Source organism: Camelus ferus, chromosome 14 (assembly GCF_009834535.1).
Source record: "Camelus ferus isolate YT-003-E chromosome 14, BCGSAC_Cfer_1.0, whole genome shotgun sequence".
Classification (NCBI taxonomy): Eukaryota; Metazoa; Chordata; class Mammalia; order Artiodactyla; family Camelidae; genus Camelus; species Camelus ferus.
Window position 1 is genome coordinate 14166355 of NC_045709.1, and position 21380 is coordinate 14187734.

General features: G+C 40.0%; 1 long non-coding RNA gene across 1 annotated transcript in view; it reads left to right on the forward strand.

Moving 5' to 3' along the window:
- LOC116668558 overlaps nucleotides 1-21380 on the forward strand; it is an 80260-nt gene that overhangs the window by 10851 nt on the left and 48029 nt on the right. The window contains exon 2 of the long non-coding RNA XR_004325699.1: nucleotides 11210-11381. This is a non-coding gene — a long non-coding RNA (uncharacterized LOC116668558). The remainder of the gene's footprint in view (nucleotides 1-11209; nucleotides 11382-21380) is intronic.

Sequence of the window (21380 nt, forward strand, 5' to 3'; positions counted from 1 at the left end):
CTATGAATGCATGGGGAATTCTATCTGGATGACTTAAGAATCACTTCAGAAAAGAAGTGATACTTAAGTTGAGCCTTGCAAGATCCACGTGGACGAGGATAAAAGGGCATGATAGACAGAAGGAACATACGATAAAGTTTGTAATGCTCAGAGGCCTACAAATAGTTTGGTACAGTCGGCACCCAGGATGCAGAGGTGAGATTTATGAAGAAACAATTCAGGAAAGTAGCTAGAAACCAAGTATTGGAGAGGCTTATCTTCCACGTTAAGGAGTTTGGGCTTTTTATCATGTAGGGACTTTTTTGTGTATGTAAGGGACTGACGCTATCAGATTTGCTAGTTAAAAATTAATGGATTAGAGGAATGTAGGAAGGGAGGCAAGACAATCAATTGCTTTTATGACAGACTCTGTAATAGCAATTTTAAGAGTCTACCTTTCAATAGTTTCCTGGATCCTAGCCCTCTTGAGAGTATCATTTCAGTGTACTTTTCTCCCTCTCAGATTTTATGTTAGTCTTCTTCTGTCATCAGAGCAAAATATCACAGCCTGGGTAGCCTGAACAACAGAAATTTATTTATCACAGTTTTGGATGCTGAAAAGTCCAAGATCAAGATTTCTTCTGAGGCCCTTTCTCTTGGCTTATAGGTGGCTGCCATCCTCACTGTGTGTGCACATGACCTCCCCTTTGTGCTCGTGGAGAGAGAGAGAGAGAGAGAGAGAGAGAGAGCGAGAGCGAGAGCACAAGCTCTCTACTCTCTGGTGTCTCTTCTTAATAAGGACACTAATCCTACTGGATCAAGTCCCTACCCACCCTGTGACCCCATTTAACCTTAATTACTCCCTTAGGGGCCCCATCAAGGTTTCAACCTATTTTATGTATATGTATTTTAGAGGGACCCATTCAGTCCATAACAGGCTGCCATAACAAAAAACGTAGACTGGGTGGCTTAAACAGTAAGACATTTATTTTCTCAATTCTGAAGCCTGACAAGTTCAAGATCAAGTCGTTGGCAGGTTTGGTTGCTTCTGAGGCCTCTCTCCTTGCTCATAAATGGCTAACTTCTCCCGTCTCTTCGCATGGCCTTTCCTCTGTGCACATGGGGAGAGTCAGATCCCGGGTATCTCTTCTTCTTCTCATATGGACACCAGCACTTCTGGATTGGGGCCTCACCCTTATGACCGCGTTTAACCAGGTCTCATCATCCCCGCGGGAGGGAACAGTGACTGTTTTGGAACCGCTGACACACAGCCTCCTCCTGTTGGGTCTTCAGTTTCTTGAACCTCTCTAGATGGTGAGTGGTCTCTGTAGGGCAATCAAAGTAAGTCCCGCCTTCCTCCAGCCAGCAGCAGGCAGCTTCAGCCAGGCTCTCTCCTCAGGGACCTGCAAGTCTAGGGCGGAAGGACACAAGTGTCAACCGACGTGGGAAACCTACACCGTGGCCTTGCTCTGGTGTGGGCGTGGGGTTGACCTGGGTGCCCAGCCTCCAGGGTCGCCTGTTTCTCTTTCTGAATCTCGCACTCCTGACCTTTCACTGCTTCTATGAAATCCTGACATCCTTCCCATAAACTGTTTTCTGTTTACCTCAACCAGAGTCGGTGGGCTTCTGCTGTTAATCTTGGTCAGAGTGACCAACAGGACATAGTTGAAGTGATGATGCATGACTTTTGAAGCCATAAGGTCATTGCTGCTTCTGCCTGTTCTCCCTAGGGGAGGCCGGCCACAGTGTTGTGGGGACACTTAAGCAGAAAAGATGAGGGACTACTGTCTCCTGCCAATAGCCAGCACCAGATTGCCGAGTGAGCCATTATGGGGACAGATGTCCCTGCCACAGTTAAATGTTTAGATCAGGGGTGGGTAAACTGACTCCCCATGCCAACCATCCTGCTGCCTGTTTTTGCACATAAAGTTTTGTTGGAGCCATTTGTTCCTGTAGTCTCCGTGGGCTACCATTGCTCCTTAACAGTAGCAGCCTTGAGTAGTTGCAACAGAGACTGCATGGCCCACAAAATTCACAGTATTTGGAAATTTTCTCAATTGTTTGTCTGAAAAGTCTTTGTTTCGTCCTCATTCTTGAAATGTTGTTTAGCTGGGTAAATGTTTGAGATTAGCAATTATTTTCTCAGAGAACTTTGAACATATTATTCCACTGTTTTCTGGATTCTTTTACTGCTATTAAGAAGTCAGTTGTCAACCTATTTTGTGAGTAATTTTTCTTCTCTCTCCAGCTGCTTTTAAAGCTTTCTCCTTGCCTTTGGTGTTCTACAGATCCCCTGTGAAAGGTTTGGGTGTAGATTTCCTTGATTTGTCTTGTTGAGGATCATTTTGCTTCCAGAACCCAAGGATTTCTATCTTTGATCGACTCTGCAAAAGTCTCCATCATAATCCTTCAAATACATGCTTACCTCATATAATGTCTGCTCAGTAACTCTTCCCCTTAAAAAGTCCTGAAAAATTCTACCACTTTTCAGACAATTACTCCCTTTGCTTCTAGCTTAATGTTTTTCTTACCCAACAACACACTAAATAAATACATTACGGAAGTCATATTTTAAAATTATGTTTCAGGCGAAAACACTCATCAAATGACTTAACACAACAGTTCCTAGTCAGAGAATATCAGGAGGACAAGTATGAACTGCATGCTTCAGGTGAAACTGTTCTCTGTTAGAGAACTGAAGTGGTAGGATCTTGCTTTACAAGTGCACCAGTTTCACATTTTGAAGCACTACTAAGTTTATTCATAATTTTGCACTAAATGTATTTTTCTGTTCTATACTCAGTGCAAGGGCATCACAAACTCTCCTAAAGGTGAAGAAAGTGATAGGGAAGGAATAACGTACCATCCAAAGTGTGCCTTTCTTGCACCCCCCTTTCATCAAATACCATCTCCTCCAAAGTTTTCTTCCATTAATAAATAAAATAAATTTCATTACAGGAAAGTTTATGTGCAAACTGTTTTTGTTTCCTTTTAAATTACAGTTTATCATGTATATAAACTGGTTTTTACTGGTCCACTGATATTAGTTACTATGTGAAAGCAGATTTAGATGTCTTGGTTTGGGGTGGACTGCATCATAATGTTTCCCATCAATAGTAATAAAATATTTTCATTTAATAACTTTGCATTTAACAGCAGCATTTTCCATCATAAGTTAACTTCACAAAGTGAGGCATAAAAGAGCTCCTCTTTCTCTATTCTTTCCTAATTTCAACTATGTGTAAGTGAAACCTTCACATCCAATATTCCATATGTAAACCAGCTTTTCTTGTTATCCATGTCTTTGTCTCTCTGTGCTGCTTTCTGAACAATTGATTGAATTTTGTCTTCTAGTTTACTCATTCCCTCTTCAGTTCCACATACTTTGGTATTCTCTCCAATTCATTAAGCTTTTGAAAGTTTATATTTTTGATTTCCAGATATTCTATATAATTCTTTGAAATTTTTCTTGATTTATTACTTTTTTGGGGGGAATGTGTTGTTTCTTCCTCATGTTTTCAATTTTATCTTTCATTTCCTTAAGCATCTATTCTAAAATTCATAATTCCTTTGGCTGAAGTTCTTAGGGCTCTATTCCATTGTTAGTGGTTGGTTATGTCTGAACATCACTCAGAAATTCTAATTTCTTATATCTTTGGATTATGAATTCATAAGAACCGAGCTTTATGTTTGGAAATCTTGGATAAGTCTTTCAAGAGGACTTAAACTTGCTTTGTTCAGGTATTGTCAGGTGCTACACATCAGGTCCTAGATCACACAGTAGACGTTTTAACCCTAAATCTCCATGAGGGTAGGCTATGACTTCAGAAGAAACACAATTCTACCCTTTCAGAGCCTAGACTCAGATATGCAGATTTCCAGATCATCTTCCATTGCTGATGGGCAGTCTTTCCCCTCCTTTTCCTGAGGATATGACTTCTGATATCTCTGAAACTTCCATGAAATCTCAATTCTACCTCCCACGTTCCACAGTGGGTGGGCTTGAAGTCTTATCTTCTGCCCTGTGCATTGAAAAACCTGAACTTTTTTGCTGCTTAAACTGGTAAGACCTCAAAGGATCTATAGCTTCTGCTTTATTTTTGGAGGGAGGGGGGAGATCTTTGAGGGTTTCTCTTACTTTCTAGGAAGGTCAGTTAGGCATTTAGAAGAGTAGTTTTATTTCATCTAGCATATCTAGGTGTTTTGTATTTAAATTTTTGAAAAGGAAATCTAGTCCACCATGTTGCTGGAAATAGAGATCTCTGTTGTATATGTTTGATTATTGTTTTGTTTGATCACGTCTGACGTTTGTCAATATCTACCAGTTGTAAGTTTCATCTCTATTCTCTCTCACCTTGCCCATGTCTGCAATCTTCTCATATCATTTTTTATAATCATAAAGTATCATCTCCTTTATTGTTTTTTAAATGGAGTTACTAGGGATTTATCTCGTCCTTTCCCTCTGTATTCTGAGGAATCAGAATCCTTGGATAAGGTTGCGTAACTTATTCAATTTTCTGCAGTGTAAATGCCAAACTATATTATCCTTAAAGTGGATCTAATCAGAAGGCCTTACTCCAGTCTTCTGATCTTTCCCCAGGGCTCCCTGCTCCATCTTCAGAGTGGATGTATGCTGAGAACACCAAGCAGACTTTGAGATAGATAGGTAGATAGATAGATAGATAGATAGATAGATAGATAGATAGATAGATATAGCAGAATATTAAAAAATAAAACATATTAGTAATGATAGAACTAGAAAATCACCATAGCCTAATCACTAGTGAGTAATTGATTAAGGCAAGAATCATCACTGGGTCTAAAACTATTGAGAATAAAGTTGTTGGAAAACAAGATATTAAGAGTCTCAAAATATTATCCCACAAATTGCTTTTTTAGTTTTAAAAAAGCTACTTTAATGAGGTATGATGGACATACAAAAAGCTGTACATATTTAATATTTGCAGCTTGATGACTTTGGAGATAAGTCCACACCCATGAAACCATCACCACAATCTATGCAATAAACATACCCATCCCCTCCAAAAGCTCACCCCCAACCCATTTGTTTATTACCCTTATTATTTTAATGTATATGATAGAAACACTTGATGTAAGATTTACCCTCTCATCACAGCTCAGGAGTGACCATTTGACTCAAGTAGAGCAAACTAATGTATTCTGGGATTATGATACGTGGATGTTAGAGAAAAGAAGTCGTTTCCTGCTGGAGGTATAAGCTAGGAGATTCCTGGGGCTGTTCCTGGCCATTGTACTACCACAGGGAAAGAAGCCAAACAGAAATAAATAGAGCAAAGAGAAGAAGGATACAGAATCCTGACTACGTTATTTGAGCCCCTGAATCTAACTGCCTGTATGTAGACATCTCCAAGATCTAAATTCAATAAATTTAAAGGAATTGAAGTAGAAAAAGAAAAAGATTTACCCTCTCAGCACATTTTTAAGTATAAGATACACTATGATTAGCCATAGACATCCATAGACACCAGGCTCTGCAGTTGATCTCTAGGACTTACTCATCTCGCGTAACTGGAACTTTGTGCCCTTTGACTAGTACCTCACAGTACCTCCCCTTTCCTCCCAGCCTCTGGCAACCACCATGCTACTCTCTTGTTTCTATGAATTTGACGATTTCGTACCTACCTTCTGAGGTAATTTTTTAACTTATTGTGTTACTACAAAGATTTGCAGGTCTTTAATCAAGCGCTATGTTAGTATTATAATATCAAAATACTTTTGCATTATTTAAAAATTTCAAATTAAATACGTTAAAAGGAAGTTTTTAAGAAATGGCATAGTTGCTGCGGAAGACAGCTTGGTTTCTCAAACCCACAGGGTTGTTGTGAGGATTAAGTGAACTGATATGGTCTAATGGCAATAACTATACTTACTACAAAGTGAAAATTCAGTACATGTTAGCAGTTGTTGCTTTCATTTAAATAAATGCAAATCCTTCATAGGTTGCTTTGAGAGTAATGTCTGCTTATGCAGTTAGCTATGCAGTTCATTTTACTTCATACCTCACCATCTTATGTTAATGATTTCTCACATAAAGGTGTTTCTAAAGATATTCACATTTTCTGACAGATTTTGTGTCTGTGTTTTTGCACCCATGATTCACAAGTATGAATAAGGAGTGTTCCAAGCAATTCAGATAAAATGCCTTTCTTGGACTGGAATCAGCATTCCTTTGCAATTTTGTTCAGATTATAAAATAGTAATGGAGTTGGCTTTTACTCACAAGTGTGAAAACTTGCTGCAATTCAAAAATTATTCATGTATTCAGATTTGGGGGGTTGGAAGGAACTTTAGAACCAGTATAAGGGGTTTTAAGATAGCAGTACATGAAAAAAAGTTCAACTCTCACTCACAATGACTTGTATACGGTCACCACCAAAAGTTCTTGGAAGCTAAAGATATACAAGAATTTTCTGTCTCTGTGGGAAGTTTTCTGTCCATCTATCCTGTGATTCAATCCATAAAATTATCCACTTGAATCTTGCCTGATTTAAGCCCTTTACTAGGAATAAAGAATAAGTATTTGTGACTTACAATTGTAGCTTTCAAAATACCATCGAGCAGACTGTTGGCCTACTTTACCTGAGAAGAAATCCTGGGAGTGTTTATGTGGAGCTGTGATTTATATCTGTTATAAATAGTAAAAGCATATGGACAGTATCAGCTGTAACTTGAGGTGGGGCTGTGCTCTCGCCTATGAATGTCCAAACCACTCTATTTGGACCTTTCTCACTCGACTTGCCATAGTCCATAATATGGGGTTTTATCATCTCAAAAGCACTTTGACATATACCATTTAATTGTCATAAAAATGTTCTGTAGTAAGTATTATTATCTCTACTGGGTAATCAGGTTAGGTATCTTGTCCAAAAGCACACAATTACTAAACGGAATAGCTAGAATAGCTAGTTCAGACCCAGGCCTTCTGACTCCATCTCCAGGGCTCTCTCCCCAAAACTGCCTCTCAGCTGTCATTGCCCCTTCACACTAGGGACATTTTGCTATGCCCCTTTCAGCACCAAGCTCGGGGCTTTGCCCAGGCAAATATGCTCAAAGAATATGAAGGGATGTGTGAAGAGAGGGAGACAGTGGAGGAGACTGTTGAGGGCTCTAGAAGGAGGGGGCTAGATGAAAAAGAGCAAATGGGATGCTAAGAGTAGTAAGAACTTTTTCTTGACCCTTGTTGCTTTGTTCCAAGTGGGAAAAATTTGCACTGAAGGAAGAAAGCAAGCACCTCCTCTAATGAGGACATCTCCCCATCTGAGCCTCTGACTTAGGCACTCTCACTGACCTCCCCCTCTCCCTCTCCACCCCTGTCAATTACTGTTCCTTGGCTTCTGGGCATCAAGATGGGATATTTGATCTATCTTCCACTGCCTTCAAAGAAACCAAGTTGGCAAAGGAAAACTAATATTAGGAAAAGGTAATATGATAGTGATTCAATGGGAAAAAATAACCCTGAGGGGACAGAAAGGATGTAGCAAATGCTGAGACGGAATCCTGGTCTCTGTTTATACCATTCTTCACTTAACCGTCTGTTGACTTAAAAAAATGCACAACATAAAAGCTGTGAGTGGCATTTACTCAGTGTCTTACTGAGGATGGTAGCCCAGGAGACAGCCTCTCAGAAAGCCCTGAGGAACTGTTCCAAAGAGGTAAGGGGGGAGGTCAGTGTGTGTGTGATTTTGGAGAAATGGGTACATACAGCCAAGTGCGCATCTTGGTAGAATTGCTGGTAGTCACTGAAGAACAGTGATCCTGGTTAATTGTTCTAACGCTTTTTTGAGTGTGAGAAGATGCAAAAATCCAGGTTCATAAAAAATTTCTCCTGATAATATCTAACTATCTGAAGGCCTGTTCTGCCAGTTTTCCCAGAATACAAAGTGCCTCATTCCTGATCTGCACCCTGAACTCCTTTCCAGGTGTGTTAAAGGTCATCGGCTATAGTGGCTAATGACTCAATCCCTGTAGAGCAGGATGAAGAGCAACATTTTTTAGCTGTCATATCCTAAGGACAAAACTCTCAATTGCTAAATCTCACTTCTCCTTCTAATCATTTCCTCCGAGGAAGCAAAGAAACTCAGCCAGGAAACTAGGAGGCACAACCGATCCCTCCCCCGCCATCCAAGTCCATTCCATGTGGGATGCCAGGTCCATTCAGACACCCACACAGCCTGTGCCTAAGGTCCGTCAGTTCCCTCCCTGCTTCCTGTCCAGTTCCTGCACATCTCATCCCCATCACCTGCCGTCTCTTCTGTACATGCCCTCCACTCTTCAGCTCAGCGCCCTGTCCCTCTGCCTCTCACACTTCCTTGGCCCTCGGTCCTTCCACCTGGGTACTTGGGAATCATGTTCTATTTTAAGGAACCCCCTCTTTTTCTTTAATACCTTCAAAGGACGTTCCTTTCACTCTCCCTTCCTACAAGACACCATATCTTCTCCAGCCCTTTCCAATGGGGAGGACCCGTTCTCCCACACCTGATATTTCAGGCCTGCTGCTGGCGGTGGAGAGTGGGGTTGTTCAGCATCAGCCAAGCTCCCCTTTGCTGATTCCCATTATTTTATGCCCCTCCTCATGTCAAGACCTGTCCTCTTTTAATGCTTGAACAATGTGACCACAAGACCCTCCATTCCTCCCTCCTCACCCTTTTAACAGGTGACCAGTCATCTACACCATCCCCTGGGGACTTGGGTGCTTCACTCAGTGATTCCCAGCTACACAAACAGCCATCATGGGAAACTGCAGCCACACATCTAGTTTTCTGTCCTGTGATCTTTACTTTCTTTCCATTTCAGCGCCTTCTTTAGGCATTACCCCTCTCCCTGCTGGATTTTGTCATCATTGGAATTTTCCATTTCAAATATCTTAAACTCCAACTTTCCAGACACTGTCCATCTGCCCTCATTTGGTTTCCCAATGATTTCTTAATTGCTAAATTCAAAGGATTCTTTCCAATCCTTTGCTTACCAGTCCTGTCTATGGAATGTGAATTTCTTTTTCCTGAAATTCTGTTTCCCCTTAGGCCACTTCGTTGGTTTTTCTAATGTCTTGGCCTCCTTTACCATTTCTGTTGTGGGCCTTTCTATGGTATTCCCCAGACTTACGCCCGCAACCTTTCTCTCTTGTGTCCATACTCTCTGGTTGCTCTTCTGCTCTCATAGCTCTAATGTACATGTGGATGCTGGTGACTCCCAAGTATCTTCACCTCCCCTTTCCTTCAGGTATTGGACTCCTACACTCTCCTCTCAGATCTTTGTCCCTCCATGGGTGTCCCATGGCCACTCAAGCATATCCCAAACTAAATTCTTCCTCCTCCCCTACAAACGCACCTCTACTCTGTATCTCCTTTCAGAGTTGTTGGCATATACCTATTCCATGGAATTAAAAACCTGGAAATCATCAGTCTGTTCCCTTTTCCTTTCTTCTCGCTCCCATAAACAAATCCTAAAGCCATACTGTATTACTGCTTCATAACATTTCTCTTTTTTTTCTTCAGTTCTCCTCCTCTTCATCAATTTTCTACACTGTCTTTCCTACACCTCTATTCCCCCAACTCCAGCCCAAGTGTTCCCTGAACTTTCCCTCTTTTCCTTAACCCATTGTGCAGTTTTCGGTCCAATGCTGCCTTCTATCTTTTTGGTCTCCTGTGTGCAGGAAAGAGAGCTGTGCTCTTGCTCATGGTCTAGCCCATTACTTCAGCACCCACTGTCCCCAGAGACCAGGACCAGTCCTGACTCCTTGGATTTGATTCACCTCATCTTGTTCATTCCTATAAAGTTCAGGAATCATGTGAAGCAAGGGATCTAACTTCTTCTGGTCTGGGTTTTTTAATCATGAAACTTTATATAGTTTTTAATGTCATAGGTTTAATATTTTACCCAAATATTTACAGACATTTTCACATTATAATACTTATATATTTTAAAGTAAATAATAAATATTATATGGCATAAAGAAAAAAATAAACACATTAAGGTATATTTAAAACAAGATCCTATAGTACAGGGAATGACCTATACTGAAAAGTATAGGTCTTTTAATGACCTATACTGAAAAAGAGTTATTTTTATATATATATATAAATAACACCACATTCCCCACCTGCTTCTTAGGGTATTGGAGGAATTTAAAAAGCAAATTTGAATAAATACTTTGTTAAGAAAAATAAGTAGATAAATATAAGGCTAAAAGTAATTCCTTATCAATTAGAAGTTTGGATAAGAATTTTTTTTTCCTGTATGTCTCCCCTTGGAGAAATAGGAAAGTAGAGAAATAAATTAGTTTTTATACATTTAGCAAGTAAAGGAACTTCAAGAGTTAAGAATACATGACACTTGAGGGAGGGTATAGCTCAGTGGTAGAGTGTGTGCTTAGCGAGCACGAGGTCCTGGGTTCAATCCCCAGTACCTCCATTAATTTTTTTTTTAAATAAATAAACCTAATTACCTACTCCTGCCTAAAACAACAGCAACAAAAAGAATAAATGACCCAGGTTCCATGGGTAGCTGCAGGTGGAATTGTATGCAAAATTTTGTCTGTGTATACAACTTGGCAGGGAAAGGATTAGTATTTTATCAGATAATTTAAGGAGTTTGTGGCCATACAAAGGTTAAGAACCCTGTCTTAGAAGCATGGAGACCCTCTCTCTCTTCTTCTCCCCACACTCTCACCCTCTTTGAGTTTGATGGGCATCCTTTACTTCCAGTCTACCCTCCCCTAACACCGTGTATAATACCATGGTACCATCTCCTTGCTCTTCCTGTGAACTTTGTAAACTTATAGGAGCAGTTTTAATATGTCATACTTGGTAAGGTAGGAAAACGTCTAATACAGTGTAGAAGTAAATAAAACAACAAGCATTTAGACAGAAGCCTTTCTGCTAAATTTTCAATTAGTCAGAAAATAACAATAACCAAGGCAATCCATTGCCCAAGTAGTTTCTTTAAAAATTTTTCTCTGTTAGGTTACTTTACCTTTGTTTATGTTGGAAGCTATTTGAGTTAATCTCTGATTTGGACCTCTAAAAATAAATGTTCATAATTTTGAGAAGCAGCATTAATATTTTAAAAATAAAGGATGAATCAGTTTTAAGCATGATGCCATTCCTTTTGGGGGGGCGTGGGGATAAGACTCCATTTGGCAGTGAAGATCAGTTCAAGACTTGACTCTGCTTTCATTCATTTACTGCAGGGCTGCACACACCCAATCTGGGAGGCTGCCAAAGAGAACCGCAGCTGGAGACTGCATAAGCCTGTGATTCTCCTGCATTTTCCCAGCACATCGCCCCCTTACGGGAAAGTGTGTGCACAGCCCAAGTCTCCGTGGTCCTCAGGGCAGCTTCACGTGGAAGAGAGCAACAGAGGTATGCCGTGCTTCTCTGTGTTTTACTGGGGAAGGATAGGTGGGATGGAGGATACATTTTTAAATAAATTCTTTGACAGAATTAGGGCATCATACATTTCCACTCTTGAATGTCTTTAATAACGTCCATAAGGACAAAAATGGCACAACACACATGGTCCATGGCACTGTGATGGCTCCAGCTTGTTTGGTGACTGGTTAAGGAAAACAAGGTCATAGTTAGGGCTTGTTAATATCCCATTTGATCCATTATGTTTCATGTCCCTCACTGCCATGATGATTCCTTCATTCTCAAGTGGTACCAGTAAATGTTTCAGGAATTGGCTGTGGGTCCTTATCCTTCCTGAGTCTATAAATGTTAGTCATAAAAACTTGAGACTGATCTCAGCACCCTATTGGTTTAAAAACGGATATAGCACACACAGGTTGTTGAATGTCTCTCCTTTCAAAGGGTAAAATCATACATGCCTTTTAACACCAGTCAATAAATCGGGTATGTTCTTCTGGTGTGATCTCATCAGGTAATGCACTGCTGTCTGGCTTCTCCTGTCCTTAGCACGGGAGGAAATGGGTCATTATTTTGTGAAAGATATGTGATGGGGACTAAGGTGTACACTTTTCCACTTTGATGTTTACCCCGAGCTTGCTTGGTGATTATACTTAAAATATTGTGGAAAGAGCTTACATCTGGACTTCCGGCCCCTGTCATGGCAAGTCTATTTTTCGTCCTGCCTTATACTTCATTCTGTCTCTGTCCGATAAAGGAGTCCTCGCAAGAGGCCTATGGAGTTTTGAAGAAACTTTGCTCTGTGGTGAGGAGGATGAAGTCTCTTTATTCTGTGATTATTCTGTTTTCCTTCCTACACGAGATTGTACTGAAAGGGGGATGCACAATCTATGTAAGATATTTGGCTGATTTCTAAAGCAACTTTTGCCAAATTACATTCCCCCTACTCCTCCCAAGCCCACAACGGCGTAACTACACGTGATTTATTTGGATTCTCAACAACGGGGAAAGTTTGAGGAATGGAACAAGGGAACAATCTGTTTCAAAACGTAAAATTTAAACCTTCTTTGGAGCATATCCAAGGAAGAGAGAAAGGACGAGAATTTCCAGTTCTTAATCATCATGAACACCATTTTAGTATATTTCCTTGGGCTTTGGAATCAACATTCACATGTTCTTGAAAGGAAGTGTAATAAGGTACTTCTAAGTCTATCTTTGATGTAACAGTTAGCTTAAACCTTTCTTGCATTAGCAACAGCAGAGGGGGTGTGATGCAGCGGAAAGAACAGTGACGCAAAGTTATAGGCACAAGTGCGATCTTTCTAACTGTTCAAGCTTGGGCAAGTCACTTAAAATCAATTGATTGATTGATTCATTCATTCATTCATTCATTCATTCATTCATTCATTCATTCAGTAGATGCCTGTTATGCACCAGCATTGTTCTATGAGCCTGATTCCTCATCTGCAAGACAGGACAGTAATCTGAGAATCAAATGAGATAATATGTGGACAATATTGCTCACAACTGAATACCATTTATTTTTAATTATATGGTGAAAATGAAGTTGAGGAAGTAAAGATACTTTTTAAAAGAAATAATTGGCTATTGTAATGTGGTATCATGAAATACATTACTTATAAGAAAAGATTAATATAGAATAATTTTTTTAAACAATCATTGATTTCTGAGGTGAGAGTCTTCCTTTGGAAGTGAGACTTATTCATAGCAAAGCAATTCCCGTTGGTGATACTGGGTGCTATTTTCTCAAGTTCTGATGGTCAGAGTCTTTTACTCCAGCAGTAGATACACAATCTGAACCAACCTTGACTAATACAGGAGACTGATGTCTATCTGGGAATCCCAATTTGACTATGGGGATAGATAACTATGTGGGTCCAGGATATTTTAAAATTTACTTCAGGATTTTTAACTGAAGCTCTTCAGGTTCTGTAGAAGTAAGAACAGTGACCTTTTGGGAGAAAAACAGTTCCGGAATGTACTCTGTCCTGCTCTACTACTCTTGGACGGGGTTTGGCTTCCTATCTGATCCCCAAGTGGGATGGAGCTGTGCACTGACTTAATAAACACATTTGACAAAACAGGAGCCCTTTGATCATTTTGGGAGATATTTAAATGTCGTATTTTTGTTTGATTTGAACACCAATGATTCCTTGTTGAACAGTGTCTATTTTGTTAATTTGAAGATAAACATCTCTATAAAATGACTATTGTTCTGACTTTTGAATTCTGAAAACTAAGGCTCCAGAATAGAGATTTGAAAATACTACTAAAACAAACAAACAAACAAAAAAACCCAACAACTCCACTTAGCCGAAGTGCCCTGCCTTGAGACCCCTAGAGGTAAGGACAGCATTGTAGGAAGCAGGGCTAGTGCCTGATACCTGCCTCCATTCATCTCCTGAGGGTTTTCATTCGTGGTCTTGCTCACAGTGGGCGTGCATTCCAGGCAGAGCAGCAGCTGTGAGGGCTCCCTGTAGTACCAGGTAGATCAGGGAGCAGAAGGAAAGGTCTGGCCTTGTTTGGGAGGGCAGCGCTCAGATGACTTGTCTTTACCTTCTCCGCATAGCTAGTCAAGTCATAGAGTGGATTCTACGATGCTCTCGTGTCAGCTATTTCCTTTTCTTCTTCCCAGCAACCCCATGATGTAGACCAGGAGGAGGGTTTTTATTAATCTTTCTTTTACAGAGGAAGAAATTGAGCTTCTAATTAAGTCCTTGCTAAACACAGCCTGATAAGTGGCAGGGGAAGGGCTTGCAGTCAGGTCTTCTGAAGTCTAACTTCTGCAGTCAGCTGGTTACCCAGCTGCCTCTCCTGCAACACAATCATGTGCTGGAAGTGAAAGAAGAAAGCAACTCCATCCCCTTAGGGAGGAGCTCGGGGACATTAGACATAGAAGCAGGGGCTTTGGGGAGGGGAGGAGGTAGGTGACCACAAACTAATTTACCGCAATGGAGAATTAGTTGCTGATGGTGGGTGATTTGGTCTTGACGGTGTACTGGAATGGTAGAGACACACCTCTGGATTAATAATCTATACTCCTACAAAAAGCTTAATTGGTAGCACTTGCAATCTATTCAGAGCTATATTAAGGATCCCTTTTGGGAGAGGGAGCTCAGTCTAGACATCAGTATATTCAAAAAGAGTGGCAAGATACCAAAGACTTGGAGCTGAACAAATTAACCATGGGAGCATTTCTATAAAGATAAAAGCAATAGAAACGTCCTCCTCCTCGTACTGCATCATTTTAGAGTAGGGGAAGATGCCTGTCAATGTTACGAAGCTTTGTGGTGGGAGGTGTAAAACCAATGTACAAACAGACAGCTAGGAATTCTGAATAAAACAAAAGAACGCATTATAATGAACATGTTGATGGGAAGATGTATCAGACCACATAATACATTTTTTATATCAAATTCCTACAGTCTACATTATGTGTGCTTATATTTTCTGTTCTTTTAGCTCAGGAGTTGGCAGATCTATTTTGTCTTAAAAAATATAACAAGTGCAATCACAACTTTCCATCTAGTGTATTGTGCTAAACATCCCACAGGTAAGACTCAGAATACAGCCATCGTATTCAAATCAATGACTAATATTTTCACTTAGTATGACCGCTAAATCTGTGGCTCGTTCTTTCCTCAGATTTTTCATATTGAGAAATAACTTTGTTAGGTGGTCAAAGGTCTTGAAATTTTCAGTCCAAGTTTGACACTGAAGAGTTTAAAGAATCATATCAGAAATCAGGCACATAGTTTCCCTTCAAATACAAATTTCAGTGCTTTTCCCCTGTCAGCTAACCTTGACCCTGGAAGGAACACTCTAAGATGACTTTGTGCTAGTAATAATTTGTTTTTGGAGGCGATGATGCCTTTAAGGGCTCAATCTCTGCCTCTTATTTCATCTTTATATTTTGTAATATGGCCAGCCCTGTGCCTTGTATATAGTAGATAAATATTGTGAGTGTTGGACACAACCGTGTAGTCATTGTTTCATCCAATGCTTTCATTTTGGGGAAATAGGTCCCCAAAAATGTGCCTTCACTTATGAAAAGCTAATTTGGTGAAGAGCTAAATCTAGAGTCCAGGACTCCTGTGTCAGGACTTCTTGTCTAGTGCTCCATTCACCAAGATGATAGATATCTACTGGCTCAATGAAGCACTTAAACTTTTCTTGCATAGGTCACAAATGACCTTCCAATTGCTAAACCCAGTGACCTTCTTTATTTCTAATATACCACTAGTCTACATCCCTGGGAAACAGAGAGAAGAGATATTCCAGGCGGAGCCACTCCAACTTCCTCCTTTCTGATTGGCTATTTGCCCCATTCTTGCTTGCCTTCTCTTGAGCCCGTGTTTATCTGAGCCTGTGTTCATCTGCCCAAGATCAACCCCTTTCCCTGGGCTCCATCTCATCCCCTCCAGCTCCTTCAGGAATTTTCCTCTGGCAAGTGTATACCTTCCTCTACAGTTACAAGCACCTACATATTTAAACTCTGCCCTGGGCTGGCTATTTACCTTTAAGGTATAAATACATTCACATATGACAGCTCAAGAGGGTCTTTTGATCCTTGGTCCCCTCACCTTCCACCGTCTTTCTCTCATTACCATCAGCATCTTGGAAGAGCAGTTTATTCTTTCTGTCTCCTTCTCCTCTCCTCCCATTCACACCTCCGCTCCCTGTGACTGGCCTTTTCACGTCAGTCCACTGGCACTGATCTCACCAGCAGTTGTAGTGCTTTCCATCTCAAGATCCTTAATTTAATCACATCTGCAAAGGCGTTTTTTCCAAATAAGGTAACATTCACAGGTTCCAGGGATTAGGACATGGATATCTTTTAGGAAGCCATTTTTTTCCATCTACCGTAACATCTTTGAGTAAGTATCCTTAAGGCTGTGAGTGACGTTTTCAACTAGAAATATTTTGGTTTGCCTCAGGATTGGTCCTATAGAAAGAGAGAACTAATGTAAAATCAGTGTACACAAAGCAAAGATCATACCTAAATCAATGCTCTGTTTGATAGCTAGTATAAAGAGATGGTGTCAGATAAACCAGCCTAGGCACTGCCTACATGTTCAGAGCAGAGTCAAACCAAACCTGCTTCGATCAGTGCAATTTGCCTGCATTATCCCAGGGTCAGGACACACTCATCTCATTACTCTGGAGCTTATTTTTCTAAGCCACAGTGAATCAAAATTTCTGACACATTTGATTCTATCTTTTGCAGAAAAATGTTCTGACTTTGCTTCCGTTTTAAAAAAAATTTAAATTCTTGTTGGTGTCAAAATATTGATTTATTCAATTCACTAAATATTTATGGAATGTTCAGTACAATGATAGATTAAATTGTCAGACAAAAATGAATTACATATGCATATGTATATGTATTGTTTACATAGATATAAAAATCAAACCACTTCTATCACTAAACAAAACTGTAAAGTAGTCTTTAGGGGCACAGTTTTATTTTTTCAAAAACAATTTGACCCTTTAATCTCGTGCCTTCCTACTTGTGTGACTCTGTGTGTGTGTAGATATGGGTCAAATGTAATTTTAATTTAAAGCATTATAGTACATAAGGCCACACCTGACAGACTTCTCCAAGAAGACAGGCCTTGTCTTAAGCTCCAGCTTCTAATTTTTCAGGCTTTCAGAACAAGTGGGAGTGGTACTACTTTTGAGAAGGGAAGCACACCATATAGGTGATTCACACCAAAGAAATGATGACTTTCCCTGTGCCTAAATGCAGCCCTGATTCTGATTACTGTAATCCATATAAATAGTAAGTTAAGACATGTCTTAAATTTGACTTTGAGACTCTACTGAACTGAAGAAGGAAACAAAATAGGATGAGGAAGTGAAGAGTAAACATCCTAGTTTATGATTTCAGAAAATTATCACATTTTTTTCTTCCCTCTTACTAATTGGAAGTATCAGCACACAGCCTTGCCGTTGTACTTGTGCAGAAAAGCAGGAAAATCCATTAACACTTCAGGAGTGGTGTTGGCAGCTCAGTTGAGGCCGCAGTGAGTGCAGTGATGAAGCTGGCGTTCAGTTCTGGAGTCACGGATCGTTGGTGACATTAGTTCATTTGCATAGAGCAATATCCCAGTTCTTAAGTCCTGAACCCTGAATACCCATTCAGAACTGTATGCCTGGCTTCATAAGGCAAATGCACCACTCTACAACAGTCTGATATTTGTTTGGGATCATTCTTTTCCCTTCCCCTAAGCAAAAAAATGCTGGAAAAAAATTAGCCTCTTGCTAATTAGAGTCCTCAAATGTCAGTAAAGGGAATCTAGTAGTAACAGAAAAGGAGAATCATGGAAGAGTGACTCACAGGTGGGTGGAAAAGTACATGTGTGTAGATTTTATGCTGTAGGGTGTTTATATGTCTAATATAGTTAAAAATAAAAATAAAAGTGAAATTTTCTCTTTACCATAAATGGGTAGGGTTTTGGCCAGTTCCTTGGTGATTCAAGTAGGCTGCATATAGATTACATGGAAAAAACAGGAGTTGAACAGCAGAGTGTTCTTTAGCATTCTGTTGACATTCAACTTCCCCATCCCCGTCACTTGTTAAGTGCAAACTCTTCATCCATCCATCCATTTCTTCAACAAACACCTATGCAGTACCTGGAAGCAGAAGTGAACTCTTGCGTTTACTGTGGCATCAAAACACCGGCACCAGAAACCCAGACCCCACGGGTGGGCAGAGTGACGTCAGCTAGGCCAGGGCACCCTGAGGGGCCTTTCCTGGGCTAGCAGGTGGCTCTGCAGTGGAGGCATGACCCAGACAGGGCTGGGCGCCTTCGAGGGGCTTAATCGGAGGGAACTAAGGGAAGGATCTGCGTATTTAGGCAGGAGCCAGGTTTACAGGTCCAAATCAGGATTTTGTGTTAGAGCCTTAAAATACCCTATTTTAAACTGTTGGTAGAATTTAAGTAGGGGAGTAATGTGAGAACTGATTTCCATTGAGGACTTAGAGCTAAGAAGGGCTTGAGTTGCCTTTTTCTGACACAGGTGGAGAGGGAAGCACATCCCCCCACCCCTCAAGGTGCTTTGAGGAAAAAAGATGCCCCCGAATTTGGAAAACACTCTTATTAGATCCCTTTCTCAGAGTGGCTCCATTCACACCAGCATATAAAAGGACTCTGCAAAACTGGTAGCAAACCAACCGTTCTCTTTCAGCCAGGGGCTTTCGTGCTTTTTAATGATAGATTTCGTTCTGCTTGTAGCATCTATGAACATTCTTTGTAATTCTCAAGGGATAGACTTTGGACAGGATTGGCCAGTATAACAGTCTCTGCTGTGTAGAAGGAGAACCAGAACCAAGTGCCCCAGGTGAGGAACGTATCCACGTGGGTTTGTTGAGTACGTGTTGGGAGAAGGGCTTCTGTCTTGTATTGAATACGCTGCAAGGCACTTATTTCCTTGGAAACGACCCTCATTTCCACCTACAACCCTCCTCACCCCCATAAAGATTACTATGAAAACTAAATAATTGCAATATAAAAGAAGAGGAAAATACCATTGTATTCTCCCCTGATACCTGAACTCTATGCTTATTTTCCATGACAAATCTCAACACTGGCTCCACTAAAACCGCAAAGGTAGCAGAAGGATTGCTTTTCTACCATGTACACCGATGGGTGCTTTCTAACTAGATCATCACTTTTTATAACTTATTTCAAAACAGCTACAGTGTTCCTGTTTTCTTACGATCTAAATATTATTTGTGCTTTACAATTCGTTTTCCTTCCCTCTTACGTGTTTTTAAGTAAACATGGAAGTTTTTATTTAATGTTTTTTTCAGGAAAGTAAAAATTGTTTAGTCTTTTTAGTAAGTCTTGGGATGTAACTACATATTACCCCCAAAACTGTAGCTGGAAAAAAAATCCTAATTATACCAAACATTATTTTTGGCTTGGTGTATAACAGTGCATCTCATTAAGACTCCATAATATGACATACATTTGGTGTAGAAAAAAGTGTTTAGGACCGCATTCAGTTCTCTGGTACTGAAAATTGGTCCTGAAAAGGACCCCAGAGATTAATGCAGAGCGAAGGAAGCGAGTTGTGAAAACGATGGTGAATCCTCAGATCAGGTAAGGATGAGTCTCCCTACATCCCTCTCCGCCTCTTCCCTGCTCTTTGTGCATCTGCTCCCACTTCTGTTGAAGTTTGCCCTCTTCCATTCTTCCTAGCGAGCGGAGGAGTCTGGGGCATCCACCCTCCACTTTCCTGTTTCCTTTCTCCACCGTTGAGGAACAGCTAGAGAAGAACTTGATACAGCAGCATAAAGGGTCAGCCTTCTCTCTGCTCTCGGAAGCTTAAGGATGTTCGCACAGTAATTCAGGGGAGAGGAGTGAAGAGACTAATCTATTAAACTCCACCACTAACTAGTCATGAGCCGAGCACGTCACTCCAGTAAGACAGTCTCAGTTCTGTAACAAAACCACTTTGTGGCCCATTTTGGTAATTTTCCTTTGAAATACAGATAATGGATGCCTGGCTTTGTTCTTTTAGCTTATCCATTTAACAAATATTTGTGAAATAGCTACCGTGTACCAGACATTGTTGAAAGGGTCTGGGGATATAGAAATGAGCGAAAATGATATGGTCCCTACCCCCATGGAGTTCCTTTCTAATGAGGAAACTTTAAAATAATGGTAAAACAAGGATTCTTCCATTCTATATTCCCATGACATTTTATTTCCTCCCTGTGCTTTTACATTTTGTATCCTAGCAAGCGGAGCTGCTGACATCATTTTTTTTTTTTGTAAAAGAAGATACATTAATATTTATATAAGAATAACTGTCAGAACATCCTTTTTTTTTAAGAAAAAACTACTAACTTCTATATCTGGAGATTATTAGTATACTCACTTTAAATATAAAATGACATTTTATTGGTTTTCCAGTGTTTAAACACTGGGATACCACAGCTTCTAAAAGCAGCCTTCTTTTTTTTTTTTTAAATAACTTTCTTTTACTGAGTTATAGTCAGTTTATAATGTTGTGTCAATTTCCAGTGTAGAGCACAATTTTTCAATTATACATGAACATACATATATTCACTGTTACATTCTTTTTTGCTGTGAGCTATCACAAGATCTTGTATATATCTCCCTGTGCTATACAGTATAATCTTGTTTATCTATTCTACATATCCCTGTCAGTATCTACAAATTTTGAACTCACAGTCTATCTCTTCCCTCCTCCCTCCCTCTTGGCAACCACAAGTTTGTATTCTATGTCTATGAGTCTGTTTCTGTTTTGTATTTATGTTCTTTTTTTTTTTTTTTTCAGATTCCGCATATGAGCAATCTCATACGGTATTTTTCTTTCTCTTTCTGGCTTACTTCACTTAGAATGACATTCTCCAGGAACATCCATGTTACTGCAAATGGCATTATGTTGTCTTTTTTATTGCTGAATAGTTTTCCATTGTATAAATATGCCACATCTTCTTTATCCAGTCATCTGTTGATGGACATTTAGGCCTAACAGTAGCCTTCTGATGTTTCTTTTTCTTTGTAGATTTATCATCACACATATTAAATATTATGTCTCTTCCAGGTGATCTTTAATAAAAAGAAATTCATATCTTTGATGCTTGCTCTAGGCATAGAATAGTATTTGAGCCAAAAGCATTAGACAGGTTTTAAATTTCATTATCTTTTAGAAGAATTACCCCATATGATATGTGACATGGTTAATAAAGTTTAATTCCAAAGATTTCAATGAAAGTGAGGTCCTAAACATAGACTTTAGAGGAAGAAGACTGAGCAGACAAAGTTTATGGCAATTCCTCATAACTAGGCTCTGTTTCAGCAAACTCGAAGACATTTATTTCTTTGAGCCTGAAGGTTGTTTCTGCGTGGAGTTAGGCACATGGGTAGACTTTCCGTTTCTTCTACATATAAGTTCCTTAGGAGACTTTTGCCTGAATGGAGCTCCTTCTGCATG